This window comes from Hyla sarda, chromosome 1 (assembly GCF_029499605.1).
Source record: "Hyla sarda isolate aHylSar1 chromosome 1, aHylSar1.hap1, whole genome shotgun sequence".
Classification (NCBI taxonomy): Eukaryota; Metazoa; Chordata; class Amphibia; order Anura; family Hylidae; genus Hyla; species Hyla sarda.
In genome coordinates, this window is record NC_079189.1 from 523066988 (window position 1) to 523080995 (window position 14008).

Below are 14008 nucleotides of genomic sequence, written 5' to 3' on the forward strand. Positions count from 1 at the left end.
CTCTTGTGAGACCATATGCTGGTGCGGTTGTCCCTGTGTTCCTCCTAATGCAAGTCAATGCTAGACTTCATGTGGCTGGAGTGTGTCAGCAGTTCCTGCAAGAGGAAGGCATTGATGCTATGGACTGGTCCGCCTGTTCCCCAGACCTGAATCCGATTGAGCACATCTGGGACATCATGTCTCGCTCCATCCACCAACACCACCTTGCACCACAGACTGTCCAGGAGTTGGGGGATGCTTTAGTCCAGGTTTGGGAGGACATCCCTCAGGAGACATCCGCCACCTCATCAGGATCATACGCAGGCATTGTACGGAGATCATACGGGCACGTGGAGGCCACACACATTACTGAGCCTCATTTTGACTTGTTTTAAGGACATTACATCAAAGTTGGATCAGCCTGTAGTGTGGTTTTCCACTTTGATTTTGAGTGTGACTTCATATCCAGACCTCCATGGGTTGATAAATTTGATTTCTATTGATCATTTTTGTGTGATTTTGTTGTCAGCACATTCAACTATGTAAAGACAAAAGTATTTAATATGATTCGTTCATTCATTCAGATATAGGATGTGTTATCTTAGCATTCTTCTTTTGAGCAGTGTAGTAAAAAGTAAGCCACCATAGCCTATAGAAAAGCAGAAATCATAAAGTTAAATGCATATGCTATTTAGATTTTATTGAGAGACCACTTGATGGCAGTAGACTTCTAACTCCTCTTACTTAATCTTCTGAGCCACAAAATTCTAAGGAATTTACAAAAACAAACATATCCCCAATGCAACAAGACTCTAGTATAACTTAATACAAGGGCTAGTGTTTTCTCAATCAAAATGCAAATGCTTGCCTCAGGACCTTTGACGTAGTTTATTTGGGATACATATTTGTTTTTATTTCCTTTATTTTGCCTTGAATTTACATTATTTCTTGTAAATAGATTGTGCGCATTAACATGCAAGCTAGATAAAGAGGTGTAAACATTTTAGATTTACGACCTCTCTCTGAATAATTGTTTGTTTTGTCTGGCGAGAAGCCTCTTTTTTAAGTATTTCAAGTCATATTGAAAAAAAAAAAAAGACGCATTTAGAATAAATAACTTTATATGTTTTGTTGCTGCAAAATGACAGCTCTGCTTCCTTCAGCCACTAAGCAAATATAATACAAATAACATTAATAATACTGACTGTTATATGACTATTATATGATCCTGATTTTGTTCAGTAGGGATGGGCTGCACCTGAATAGGAAGGTAGAGTGTATCTGTGCTTGGGAAGAATCTTTATAGATTCTGTGTTTAAATAAATAGCAAGATAGCAAGGTACTGTAGATAGGGAATTGAGAATTATTAACTAAACTTATGGTAAAGTAGAGTGAGGGTCTACAATAATTAATAAGGATAAGAATAAATAATCAAAACCCTCTAACATGCACGTTGACTAATAAAACTAATAAATAACAATGTCTGAGGTTAAATGTAATGTAGTGGAAACAACTGGACATGGCTGGATGATATTACCTAAGGGTAGGGGTTAGGGTTCACCTTTATGTAAAGTCCTTTCTGATTGTTCTTGTGCTAAGTGCAAGGGACATATTTCATGGGGCAATTACTGGCACAACAGCCAACCAACGAGTTAATGCTTAATGGACTGCCTGCATCTTTTAAAGTAGACATATCATGAACAAAATCCACAGGATAGGGGTTAAGTTTTAGATTGTGGGGAGTCCAACCGCTGGGACCCGCCGCCATCTCTTGTACAGAGCGCATTGACACCTGCACGAAGGGGCAGCCAACATGCCCCCTCAATATATCTGTATAGGAGAGCTGTTCTGCTATCTTTGGCTATGCCATAGAGATATATAGAGGGGGCGTGTCGGCTGCCATATAGAGGGGTCGACATGCTCCATTCCCGGGGAGAGCCGGGGCCCCATACAGGAGATCACGGGGGTTCCCTGCGGTCATACCCCCCCACAATCTAAAGCATATCCCCTATCCTGCGGATAGGGGGATACGTTTTTGTTCATGATACTTCTCGTTTAAGGTTGCTTAAAAACCATAGTTCATCGGCAGAACGTCTACTTGTCTTATAGGGGATATATTGCTTACAATAATGGAAGTAAAGGACTGCACAAGTGATTCTGTGATTGTTGTGTGGCTCTTCCCAAAGATTGTCAAGTCATGCAATAGGCTCCTGAAATAAGTATAGATCTATTTGATTGGTGCTCTAATTGGGTTGAAAGCTGTTTATCTAATACCAACCTTACTGATGCTGTGCAATCCCTGGGACAATTCGCTCCAAAATAGTATCTAAATTCAAAGGGGTGACTTTAAACTTTTAGGCCTCAATGCATTATCTGTACTAGGACCCCTAACGTCCTTTTAGGCTTTTGGGTTTCCTCGGGCTCCAGAGCTTGGTTTGCACCAAAACTTCTATTCCTCCTATAGTTATACCACTCTTTGATTGCAGCTTGGGGCAGGTGCCTACATGTCACACAATTCTAATGGTTGAGAAACTTAGACCCAAACTGCAACTGTTTACTCTCTACAAAACACAGAATTAATTTTACACTAATAAATATTATATTTATAATACATCTTAAAAGAGGGTAAGAGTACCTACTTATATCATACAGTATTTAGTGTATGTACAATTGGCTAGCAGGGTAATTCAAGATTCATATAGTCTCAAAAGGAAAAAATAAAAAATAAAACTCTATTGATTTTGACTTTACCATTCACAGACCATATTTACGCATGTCACATAATGATTCTAGAAAAGACTTGTGTCCTAAACATTACTGAAACTCCACATAGGAGTTGAAAGAAAAGGTACAGCCGTGAATTCTGTTACCTGAGGCTACTTACTGCTCAGTTCATATGCCTTAAGGAAAAGACATGTGTGCAGTTCTCTCTTCAAGGCTGTGTTTTGTTATATTGTAATATACTGTTTTATATCTTATTTTCAGAAAGTTCACTAGCATTCACCTCTTTTTGGCACATTATACCCAGCTGTTTGTTCATGAGATTGTTTGCAATTGTATATACAGTATGTAGAGAATGTACATCTACTTTATATTGGTAGCAGCACAGATATCTGCCACACACAAATAGATTTTTGTGATACATATCAACAGTGGTATAATATTTCAATATTCTTTATCTATAAAAACATTTTTTTAAATGGTAAATTCAGTGGTCTGTTTTGACCTCAATGATCAGAGATGGAACCAGTAAATCTTGATTTTGGCTACTACAGTCTGTTAGGAGTCACAACAGGTGGTGCACCCACTGGGCCTGTGTGGATGGAGACGTGAGCCGTGCCAGGGAGCGGAGTCTAAGGTGCCGCTGGTTTTCACCAGAGCCCGCCGCAAAGCGGGATGGTCTTGATGTGGCAGATGACACCCAGGTCACTACCCCTGGCACGACTCGTGCACACAGGTAGCTGGGGGGGGGGGGTGGCACAGAACGTAACTGGCATGATTTGGCAAGATGGCAGACAGACAGGGCAGGAACACAGGTACAGGATAGGACAGGAACAAGGGACAGGTGTACAGTAGCTGAGACACAGGACTAAGCAATGGCAATGGGACTTCACAATGGCAAAGACTACCAAAGATCCGGCAGGGAAACCAGGGAGGAGCAGATACTTATGGACCAAGGGACAGGTGCAGGCACTTTAATTAATTGAGTACTGGCCCTTTGAGAGTAAGAGCTCCAGGGACACCAGGAAGCAGACACCGAGGATGGTGAGTGACGGGCTGAGACTCTCAGCCCCGCCGACAGCTGGGACAGAAAGCACTCACGGCCGGTGAGTCCGGCGGGAGCGCAGGCGTAACACAGTGTTTCACCTTCTGACTTCAATCCACCAGAAAGAAAATTACAACTTCCAGGACACAGCTGTGTACATGTATGTCGCATGTCTCCTAGGGGTTAAAAAAGGGAGCCACCAAAAATAATAACTATATGCAGTAGTGGTAGTGTGCCCCAAGGACAAGACTGAAAGATGAGCAGCCTTTTAACCTTTTTTTATGCAAGCTTAACAGCACCAGGTAACACCTCAATTTGTTCTTAGGGGGTGATTCATCAAAACTTGTGTAGAGGAAACATTGCCCATAGCAACCAATCAGATCACTTTCTTTATTTTTGAAAAGGCCTCTTAAAAATAAAAGAAGCTATCTAAAGGTTGCTATGGTCGACTTTTCCTCAGCACAGGTCTTGATGAATCTCTCCCTTTATCTCCACATAGATTGCTTTATTTGTGAGTTTGGTACATATGACGTAAATCCGCAAACCTCAGAAATTGATTCTATTGCTTAAAATGAAAAATAAATATATTATATTCATTTCATGCTCTTGTAAATCTCAAACATAAATATTTTTTCTATTTATATTGACAAAAATTATTTTTGTCAGTGAAGGAAAAAAATAGAACAGAAAATTGCTTTGGACATGGTCATAAACAAGTTAAGGATTTGACCTTTAGCTCAATGTACAGTTGAGTCAAATTGAAATTTTTTTTTAATCTTCGTAATGTTTAAACTTCAGAATGCCAATGAACCGATCCCTAATTTCTGCCATGCATACCAGAACATCTGACATTGTTCAGTTATTTGTAACCCAGAAAGAATAAGAACTTGTGTTTTATAGAATTTTACAAAATACACCAATGGCTGTGTATAATCTTATGTAGATTTCATAAAGGTAGCTAATGGTAATGTATGTCTCAAATGTGGCAGGACCTAACAAGAGGGGGGGGGGGGGAGGGATGCCCTAATGGGCTTAATATTAACCAACAGACCTGATAGAATACGTAGTGTGCAGGTGTAATACATTTTAAGCTTTCCTACAATGGGTTCTGTGGAGAATCTACACAAACCCTAAAATGTAAAGGGGTTATCCAGGAAAAAAACACACACATATATATATATATATATATATATATATATATATATTAGCTTAACACCCGGCGTTGCCCGGTTTTTCCTTTCTAATCCTTGTTGGGGAGGAAAATAAACAAAGGAGGAAGCTTTTGACTTCATATCCCGTCCTCATACATAGTTGTCATATCCCAACCCCATATCCCGTCCTCATATCCTGACCTCCTATCCCGACCTCCTATCCTGTCATCATATCTCGACCTCATATCCCGTCCTCATATCCTGTCCTCCTATCCCGACCTCCTATCCTGACCTCCTATCCCATCCTCCTATCTCAACCGCCTATCCCGTCCTCATATCCCGTCCTTCTATCCCGACCTCCTATCCCGACCTCCTATCCCGACCTCCTATCCTGACCTCCTATCCCAACCTCCAATCCTGTCCTCCTATCTCGACCTCCTATCCCGTTCTCCTATCTCGACCTCCTATCTCGACCTCCTATCCTGATCTCCTATGCCGTCCTCCTATTTCAACCTCCTATCCTGACTTCCTATCTCGACCTCCTATCCCGACCTCCTATGCCGTCCTCCTATCATGACCTCCTATCCTGACTTCCTATCTAAACCTCCTATACCGACCTCCTATCCCATCCTCCTATCTCGTCCTCCTATCACAACCTCCTATGACAACCTCCTATCTCGACCTCCTATCTCGACCTCATATCCCAACCTCCTATCCCGACCTCCTATCCCAACCTCCAATCCTGTCCTCCTATCTCGACCTCCTATCTCGACCTCCTATCCCGTCCTCCTATCCCGTCCTCCTATCATGACCTCCTATACTGACTTCCTATCTCGACCTCCTCTCCCGACCTCCTATTTCAACCTCCCATCCTCCTATCTCGTCCTCCTATCTCGACCTCCTATCATGACCTCCTATGATGACCTCCTTACTCGACCTCCTATCCCGACCTCCAATACCGTCCTCCTATCCCATCCTCCTATCTTGACCTCCTATCTCAACCTCCTATCTTGACCTCCTATCTCGACCTCCTATCCCGACCTCCTATCCCGTCCTCCTATCCCGACCTCTTATCTGTCCTCCTATCCCGTCCTCCTATCCCATCCTCCTATCCCATCCTCCTATCCCAACCTCCTATCCCGAACTGTAATATGTGTACCAGGTATTGAAATATCTCCAGCCGTACGGAAGTTATGTGGGAACATACATTTCCCAATGATTTGCATGGGACTTTAAACAATAACCCTGACACTCACAAATGGGGGTAGTTAAGGGTTAAATTAACTTTCCTATATTTTAAGTGGACATATAAGTAACATTTGACCAAGTATTATAGAAATATTTCCAGCCGTTTGGAAGTTATGCAGTAACATATATATCAACTGGCTCCAGAAAGTTAAACAGATTTGTAAATTACTTCTATTAAAAAATCTTAATCCTTTCAGTACTTATGAGCTGCTGACGTTGAGTTGTTCTTTACTGTCTAAGGGCTCTTTGATAAAACGTGGCTCCGGAACTGTCCAAAGTAGAAGCAGATCCCCATAGCAAATCTATTCTACTCTCTGCAGTTCCTGAGACAAGCAGAGAGCACTGTTGCCAGACAGAAAAGAACAACTCAACTTCAGCAGCTGATAATTATTGGAAGGATTAAGATTTTTTAATAGAAGTATTCTACAAATCTGTTTAACTTTCTGGAGCCAGTTGATATATAAAAATAAAGTTTTTCCCTGGAATACCCCTCTAAGTATCTGCTACTCCTGATAGCAGTGAGACTATGAAATTCTCTGCCAGAAGAAGTGGTCATGGTGACCTCAATAAAGGAGTCCAAAAGGGACCTGGATGCATTTCTAAAAAGTAATGATATTACAGGTAATAATCACTGGATTCTCGACAAGGGTTGTTTATCCAGAGATTTATTCTGATTTCCAGAATTGTAGTCCGGAAATGTATTGTCTGCACACTGGTCAGCTAAGAGTTACGAATCCTACCATTCAGCAGCAGCAGGCGGGATATTTAAATCCCTTTTCAGACTTTCAGCATGGCTACTGGTTTTACTCTGTATCACTTCTGTCTGTGTCTGTGCACACTTTGTGTTAGTCTTAGCTTTCAGCCCTGTTTGGTTTTGAGCTTGTTAAGTTCTCAGTTATTCTCTGTGTACTTGGTCGATTTTAACCTGTCCTGCTTGTATATGCTATGTGAACTTTAGTCTTGTCCTGTAACTAGTCCTGTATCTTGACCTGTTTTCAGACCTGTTTTGTGTAGTTATTCCTGTTCCTCTCTGTTTGGAGTTTGGTTTTTTAGCTATTCATGTGCCTCCTATGGTTAGTTCCATTCTTGAGCTTCACTTTGTTTCTAATCTAGGAGTCAGTTTGGTACATGTTCAGACCTGTGCGTTTTGGTATCTGTTCTTGTTATCTAGTTTTTGCATATCCTTTATCTATATAGTGTCTAGCTTTTCACCTGTTCATCCCCTATATCCCTGGTTTTGTTTTGCTGATAAACTTCTAGTTATCATATCTTGTTCACGTTATCATACTTGCCATTTATCTTGTGTTGGTTGCTATCTGTTTGTACTACTTTGCATTCCTTACATTATTCAGTATTCTGATTCCCTGTCTGTTGGTTATAGTTTATTCACCTCTTGTATACTGACTTGTGTCTCCGGCCTTGTACAGTTCTGTTTGTTGTTTGGACCATGATGCCCTTACACTTTAGTTAGTGTATGGACTGGTGCCCAGTTGTAGAGCCACTATTTAGGGTGGCTATGCAAATAGGCAGAGAAAGGGGTTCAAGGGAAAGCTCAGGCTATCATTGTGACAGGAAGGAGTTTTTCCTTCCTCGGGATCAACAATAGGTGATAGGTTGAACTTAATGAGCATATGCCTTTTTTTATCCCTAAAAACTATGTAACCATTTAGCTTTATTTTAGTTGTGTGTTACATACATAAAAATGTACTAATTTGTTTGAAGGATATGTCATACCATGATAGTGAAAAAGCCCAATGAACTACACATTTTAACTATAGGAGAGACGTGTCATAATTTTGCAATTGGTGGCATGTATATCCTGGCAAACAATCACACTGGGACGCTAAGGGAGCATAGGTCCCATTGACCATAATGGCCCTAATTTAGTGAACTAGTGACTAATGCAGTTCATTTTCAGATAGGATAGCACAGTTGCGATGTGAAGGAAGCCTTACATGAGTTTATCTGGGCTTCTTCACAAAAATATTAATAGCTGAAAGGAGCAAATGATGTCCATTGGTAGAGGAGAGGTCATACATACACCATGAGGTTAACAGTCAGGATGAGAAACAGGCATCAACGATTAGCAAGGAACAGAATCATCAGGTAAATAATCAACTATTAGCAGTCATGCAAAGTAACAGGAAATTACTATAGGTATATTCAAAGGTAAAAACTCAAGTTTAGAAACAAGCTGAATATGAGCTACAAATAGCAGAAATGTACTCTTACTGGTGCTGTAATGGTGCAGGAGGGAGAGTATATATTTTATTAGACAGGTAATATGTATTAACACATATACTTTTGCCCCCATGTCTCCCAAGTTTAAAGATTTTTTTTATAAGCTAATATGATTGATGGCTTCTTCTCAGAATAGGATCAACTGTTTAGGAGAGCCACTGTGTCTACACTACACAGAGATAATACATAATAACTATTTTTAAACAAAGGTACCTATACAGTATATGGAGACATTGTCTGAGTGTGTTGTTTTTAAACATATTTTATAGTACTTCATATTTAAAGTGGCTACTATTCTAAGTGGGTACTGTGGATTTTCAGGAGATACTCAGGAGGTATTCGGGAGGTGGACACAACTAAAAGAGAGATTTGGGTTCTTTCTTAATCTTTCCCCTCTTTAAAATAGCAGTTAAAATGCAGAAATTGTTATGTACCATATTTGTTTCATATTCTTCTTTTTGGAGGTGCGGATGTTGTCTGATCTGTAGACAGTTCTCTTTACTGCAGCAGAAGATAACATTTGTGAATACAGTGAAGACGTTTAAAGGGGTATTCCAGAATTTTTTTTTACTTGACTATGCTACGGGGGCTGTAAAGTTAGTGTAGTTAATAATATAGTGTCTGTACCTGTGTGTGACGGTTTTCTCACAATTCTTCTGTGATTTTCACTCCAATATTTATTTTTATCACCATACAAAATGATTGTTGTTTCAGATTTTTCCCAGCTTGCAATGCGGCCAAGACCTGACTCACTTGTCAGCTGATGACAGGGAGCCTGTCGGCTTCAATGGGTGGAGGGATCACTTGGTGAGAGAGAGATCAATCTGCAACTAATACAAGAGCTGTAGGCACCCTGATTGAAAACCACAAGTCTTTTGATGGATGCTGCTCCTTTATGTTTCAATGGGTGGGGTGGCTGATGTGTGGGAGGGAGGAAAATTGAATTGTGGGATTTGTAGTAAAAAAAAAAAAAGTCAAACAGGAAATACCAGTTCACAAAAAGCTAGCCACAGTGTTATGGTAAGCATGTCCATTACTGCCTGCCAGGTACATACTGAAATCACCTTATGGTGGAAAACCCCTTTAAGCATGCATAGGATAGGCATAATCCTTCATACAAGATAGGGCCAAGGACTATTCATAGTATTCAGGATATTAGGCAAACTAGATGGACCGAAACATACTATGTTTCTATGCTTGAACATGAAAAAAGAAGAAAAACTCAGTCACTTATAGAAAAATATATTTAAAAGTATAAATGTTTATTTCATCAATAAAAATAAGAAAACATTAAGAAATGAGGAATTCATACATCAAAATTGGGTGACATATCTACATATGTTGTCCCAATTTTGATGTACGAATTCCTCCTTTCTTAAAGTTTTCTTATTGTAATTTATGAAAAATAAATATATACTTTTTAAATATATAAAAGTGACTAATTTTTTCTTCTTTTTTGGTGTTTATGGGTAATTAACTTTACTTGCAGGGGGACTACTATAGTAATTCCATATTGGTTGGATGTGTATGTATATGTGCATGCATCCCTTTCATGGTTATTTTCCTTGTTGTGCTGTGTCTTTTTTTGATCATTTATATGTTTAAACAAAGGGGCCAGACTTGTGCTTGGGAAGTGCCTAATACTTAACTTTTACTTATTATAGCTAAAACACAAAAATAACACTCGTGTTTTAGTGATGGGTGAATAAGATTGCAATCTTGCCAATAATGACAAACCCAGTGGTGCCACACAAATAAGGTCATATTGTCTATGACATTTAAATCACACAAAAAGTACCACCAATGCGTTTCTACCACCAGATTTTATGATGGCATCATGAGGGAGGTACATAATAATACAGGTAAGACCTTTTGCCACAACTATGGTGGCATAATGTATGTGTGTGACCACGAGGACCTGCAAGCAAGTTTTGTCTCTAAGCCATAAATGCACAGGCTAGGAATAACACAGATTGCATAATAATGAAGTCCTGTGGGAGAAAAACACAACTCCAAATGGTCACAACATAATATTCAGATGACGGTCATATTCGCATCCACCTGAAAGAAAAACAGAAAATTCCCATTCAATTGTATTGTCCTGTGAAGAGAAAGCAGTGTACAGCTGTACAATGACAGGTCTATCAAACTTACCTTTCTACAGATGGGCAAGAAGACGGGGAGGTAAGACCTTAAGACCTGTGTGAAGCAGGGAGCAAGGGATCACCGGCTCACTCACAGGATGCAGCAAGATAGTGGCGTCTGACCTCACTTCCGTTCCTGTCAGCGAGGAACTTTATTTCACTTTTGAGACCCAGGAGAGGGAACTTACATTTTTAAAGAGACAGATGGTACCCTTCAGAGCACTATTTATCGTAAAACAACTTCCACTAACAGCCTCCTGAGGTGGAAGAGCTGCCACCTGGGTCCCCTCAAAAGGGGGATCCTGAAAGGGCAATTCCTCCACCCTAGGAGGAATTGTTCCCGCCTGGAGGATTTCAGGCGGGAAGCTCGTGTGATGACACAGTGCTTCCAAGAGAGAAGCTATCTCCACTATTTCCTGAACCAGGCCTATAGGGAGGCCTCTGTGAGACCCAGTAGTGATCTCCTTATTCCCAAGAGCAATGTGAATGTGTCTGGAAGCCCATAATTGGCCAGAATAATAGGCACTTATGATACATTTTCGGTACCCATATGCAACATTACAACAAAACATTGGGACATACTGACGATTGATCCTGACCTGCGAGACATTGCTGGTGACTCGCCTCAGATCACCTATAGGCGGGGACGCAGTCTTGGTGACATGCTGGTACAAAGATGACTCTACGGGCCGGGATAGGCCGGATGGCACCTATGAAGGGGTGCTTTAAATGCGGACATTGCCAGGCATGCCAGTATGTCACTAAGACTAATTTGGTACCCTTACAATTTGACCCCATCTCTATCAAGCACTACATTAACTGCTCTACCAAGGCAGTTATTTATGTGGCATACTGCACTTGCCCCCTGCTATCCGTAGCGAAGACCAGAAGGGAGTTTAAGAAGAAAATATTGGAGCATAGTGGTGACATCAGGAACTCCTGGAACATCCCTATTGCTAACCACATGAATACCATACATGGAGGGGTTCTCTCCAATACCCACTTCACGGCCATAGATAGAGGGTTTATTTATAAAAGAAGAGGTGACCTTAACAGGGTGCTCCTAGATTCAGTGGCTCCACGTGGTTTAAATGAGCAGTTATATTTTGGTTGTTTCTTGTAGGGCAGGGGTACACATAGGCTATACACCCAGATGACCAAGTAAGGTAGTGAGGGATGGCTGTAGTCAGCCGGGAGGATCTAGTGGTCATCTTATAATTAGGGCCCACTAGGGACATCATGGGAGGTTCCCGAGCGGGACCGCCCTTTTTAGGGCAGCCACCCCGCCTAGGCCTTAGGGCATATTAACAGGGATCCATAGGGATAGCTTGTTTTCCCATAGGGCCCTGTTTACCTCCTATAACCTTTTAAATAGCCCCTCCCCTTACAAGGATGATGCCTCCTATACCATCCCACATTTAATGCCCTGCACATCATACCACTGTAGCCAACACACTTCACATTGCTCTTGTGAGAACATCATCTTGTTTCACAATGAAGATGACTGCTGATGTAGTATTGTATCCACCTCTTGGATACATTGTGGGTACCTATCATTATTGTATATAGTTTATGTTTTTGTGCTACTATCGCGACTGATTGGCTTCTGTACTCACCCCCTGGATATATTGTGGCTATCTGTCAACTTATGAACATAGTTACTTCCCTTGCGCTATTTTTTGCACTATGCGCTAATTTTCGCACCATGCACTGTTTTCATTCCAGTCATTTCCTAATGACACCAGGGCATTTTCTTATTAACCCTCACACTCGATACCATATGTTTTCTTGTACCAGAGCATACTTACCTGGTACATAACAGCTCATGCGTTCTTTTATTTACACACCGATTACACATTGCAAGGTACTTGGAATCGCTGGGCTGAGTGATTGATTTTCGCGCACGCCCCCGCTGTTGCGTCACAGAGTGGGTGCGGCTGGGCGCATAAAACCTCACTGACAGGAATGGAAGGGAGGTCAGTTGCCACTATCTTGCTGCATCCTGCGAGTGAGCCGCTCCCTTCACGCAGGTCTTACCTCCCGGTCTTCTTGCCGATCTGCAGACCCATGAGTTTGATAGACCTGTCATTGTACAGCTGTACACTGCTTTCTCTTCACAGGTCAATACAAGTGAATGGGAATGTTTAGTTTTTCTTTCAGGTGGATGTAAATATGACTGTCATCTGAATATTAAGTTGTGACCATTTGGGGTTGTGTATTTCTCCCACAGGACTTCATTATTATGCAGTCTGTGTTATTCCTAGCCTGTGCATTTATGGCTTAGAGGCAAAACTTGTTTGCAGGTCCTCATGGTCACACACATACTTTATGCTACCATAGTTGTGTCAAAAAGTCTTACCTGTATTATTATGTACCTCCATGGTGACGCCATCATAAACAAGTGTTATTTTTGTGTTTTAGTTGTAATAAGTAAAAGTTAAGTTTTAGACACATCCTGAGCACAAGTCTCCCCCCTTTGTTTATGCTTAATGCTGGATGTTCTATTTGATTGGAACCTAGTGGTCTATGTAGGACCATAAATCCTTGTACTACATTTATTGTTAATTTATATGTTTCTATGCTTTGGCCCATCTGCTTTATGGTTAGATGTGTTGTGCATTCAGAGATGGTATTCTGCAGACCTTGATTGCAATGAGTGGTTATTCGAGTTATTTTGCCTTTCTGTCATCTTGAACCAGTAGGCTTATTCTCCTCTGACCTCTGACATTAACAAGTCATTTTTGCCCACACACCTGCCATTTTTGCCCAAACACCTGCCCACACACCTGACATTTTCTCCTTTTCTAACCATTCTTTGTGAACCCAAAAATGGTTGTATGTAAAAATCCCTGTAGATCAGAAGTTTCTGAAATACTCAAACCATTCGTGTGCAATAACAAGCTTTCCACATTTTAACGTCACTTAAAGGGGTACTCCGCCCCTAGACATCTTATCCCCAATCCAAAGGATAGGGGATAAGATGTCAGATCGCCGCTGTCCCGCTGCTGGAGCCCCGGGATCTCCGCTGCGGCACCCCGCTATCATTACAGCACAGAGCGAGTTTCCTCTGTGCGTAATGACGGGCAATACAGGGGACAGAGCAGCGTGACATCATGGCTCCGCCCCTCGTGACATCACGGCCCGTCCCATTAATGCAAGTCTATGGCAGGGGGCGTGATGACCGCCATGCCCCCTCCCATAGACTCGTATTGAAAGGGGCGGGATGTGACATCACGAGGGGCGGAGCCGTGACATAATGATACTCCGGCCCCTGTACTGCCCGTCATTACGTGCAGAGCGAACTCGCTCTGTGCTGTAATGATAGCGGGGTGCCGGAGCGGGGATCCCGGGGCTCCCCAGCAGCAGGCAGCGGGACCGCGGCGATCTGACATCTTATCCCCTATCCTTTGGATAGGGGATAAGATGTCTAGGGGCGGAGTACCCTTTTAAATTCCCTTTCCTTCCCATTCCGATGATTA

General features: G+C 41.6%; 1 protein-coding gene and 1 long non-coding RNA gene across 2 annotated transcripts in view; one reads left to right on the top strand and one right to left on the bottom strand.

Moving 5' to 3' along the window:
• EDIL3 (EGF like repeats and discoidin domains 3) overlaps positions 1-14008 on the top strand; it is an 815229-nt gene that overhangs the window by 716956 nt on the left and 84265 nt on the right. The gene's annotated exons all lie outside the window — the stretch shown is intronic.
• Positions 10196-11362, bottom strand: LOC130290744 (uncharacterized). The gene is made up of 3 exons (XR_008847682.1): positions 11129-11362; positions 10540-10665; positions 10196-10446 (listed from the first exon to the last, which is right to left on the bottom strand). It is a non-coding gene; the product is annotated as an uncharacterized LOC130290744 (long non-coding RNA).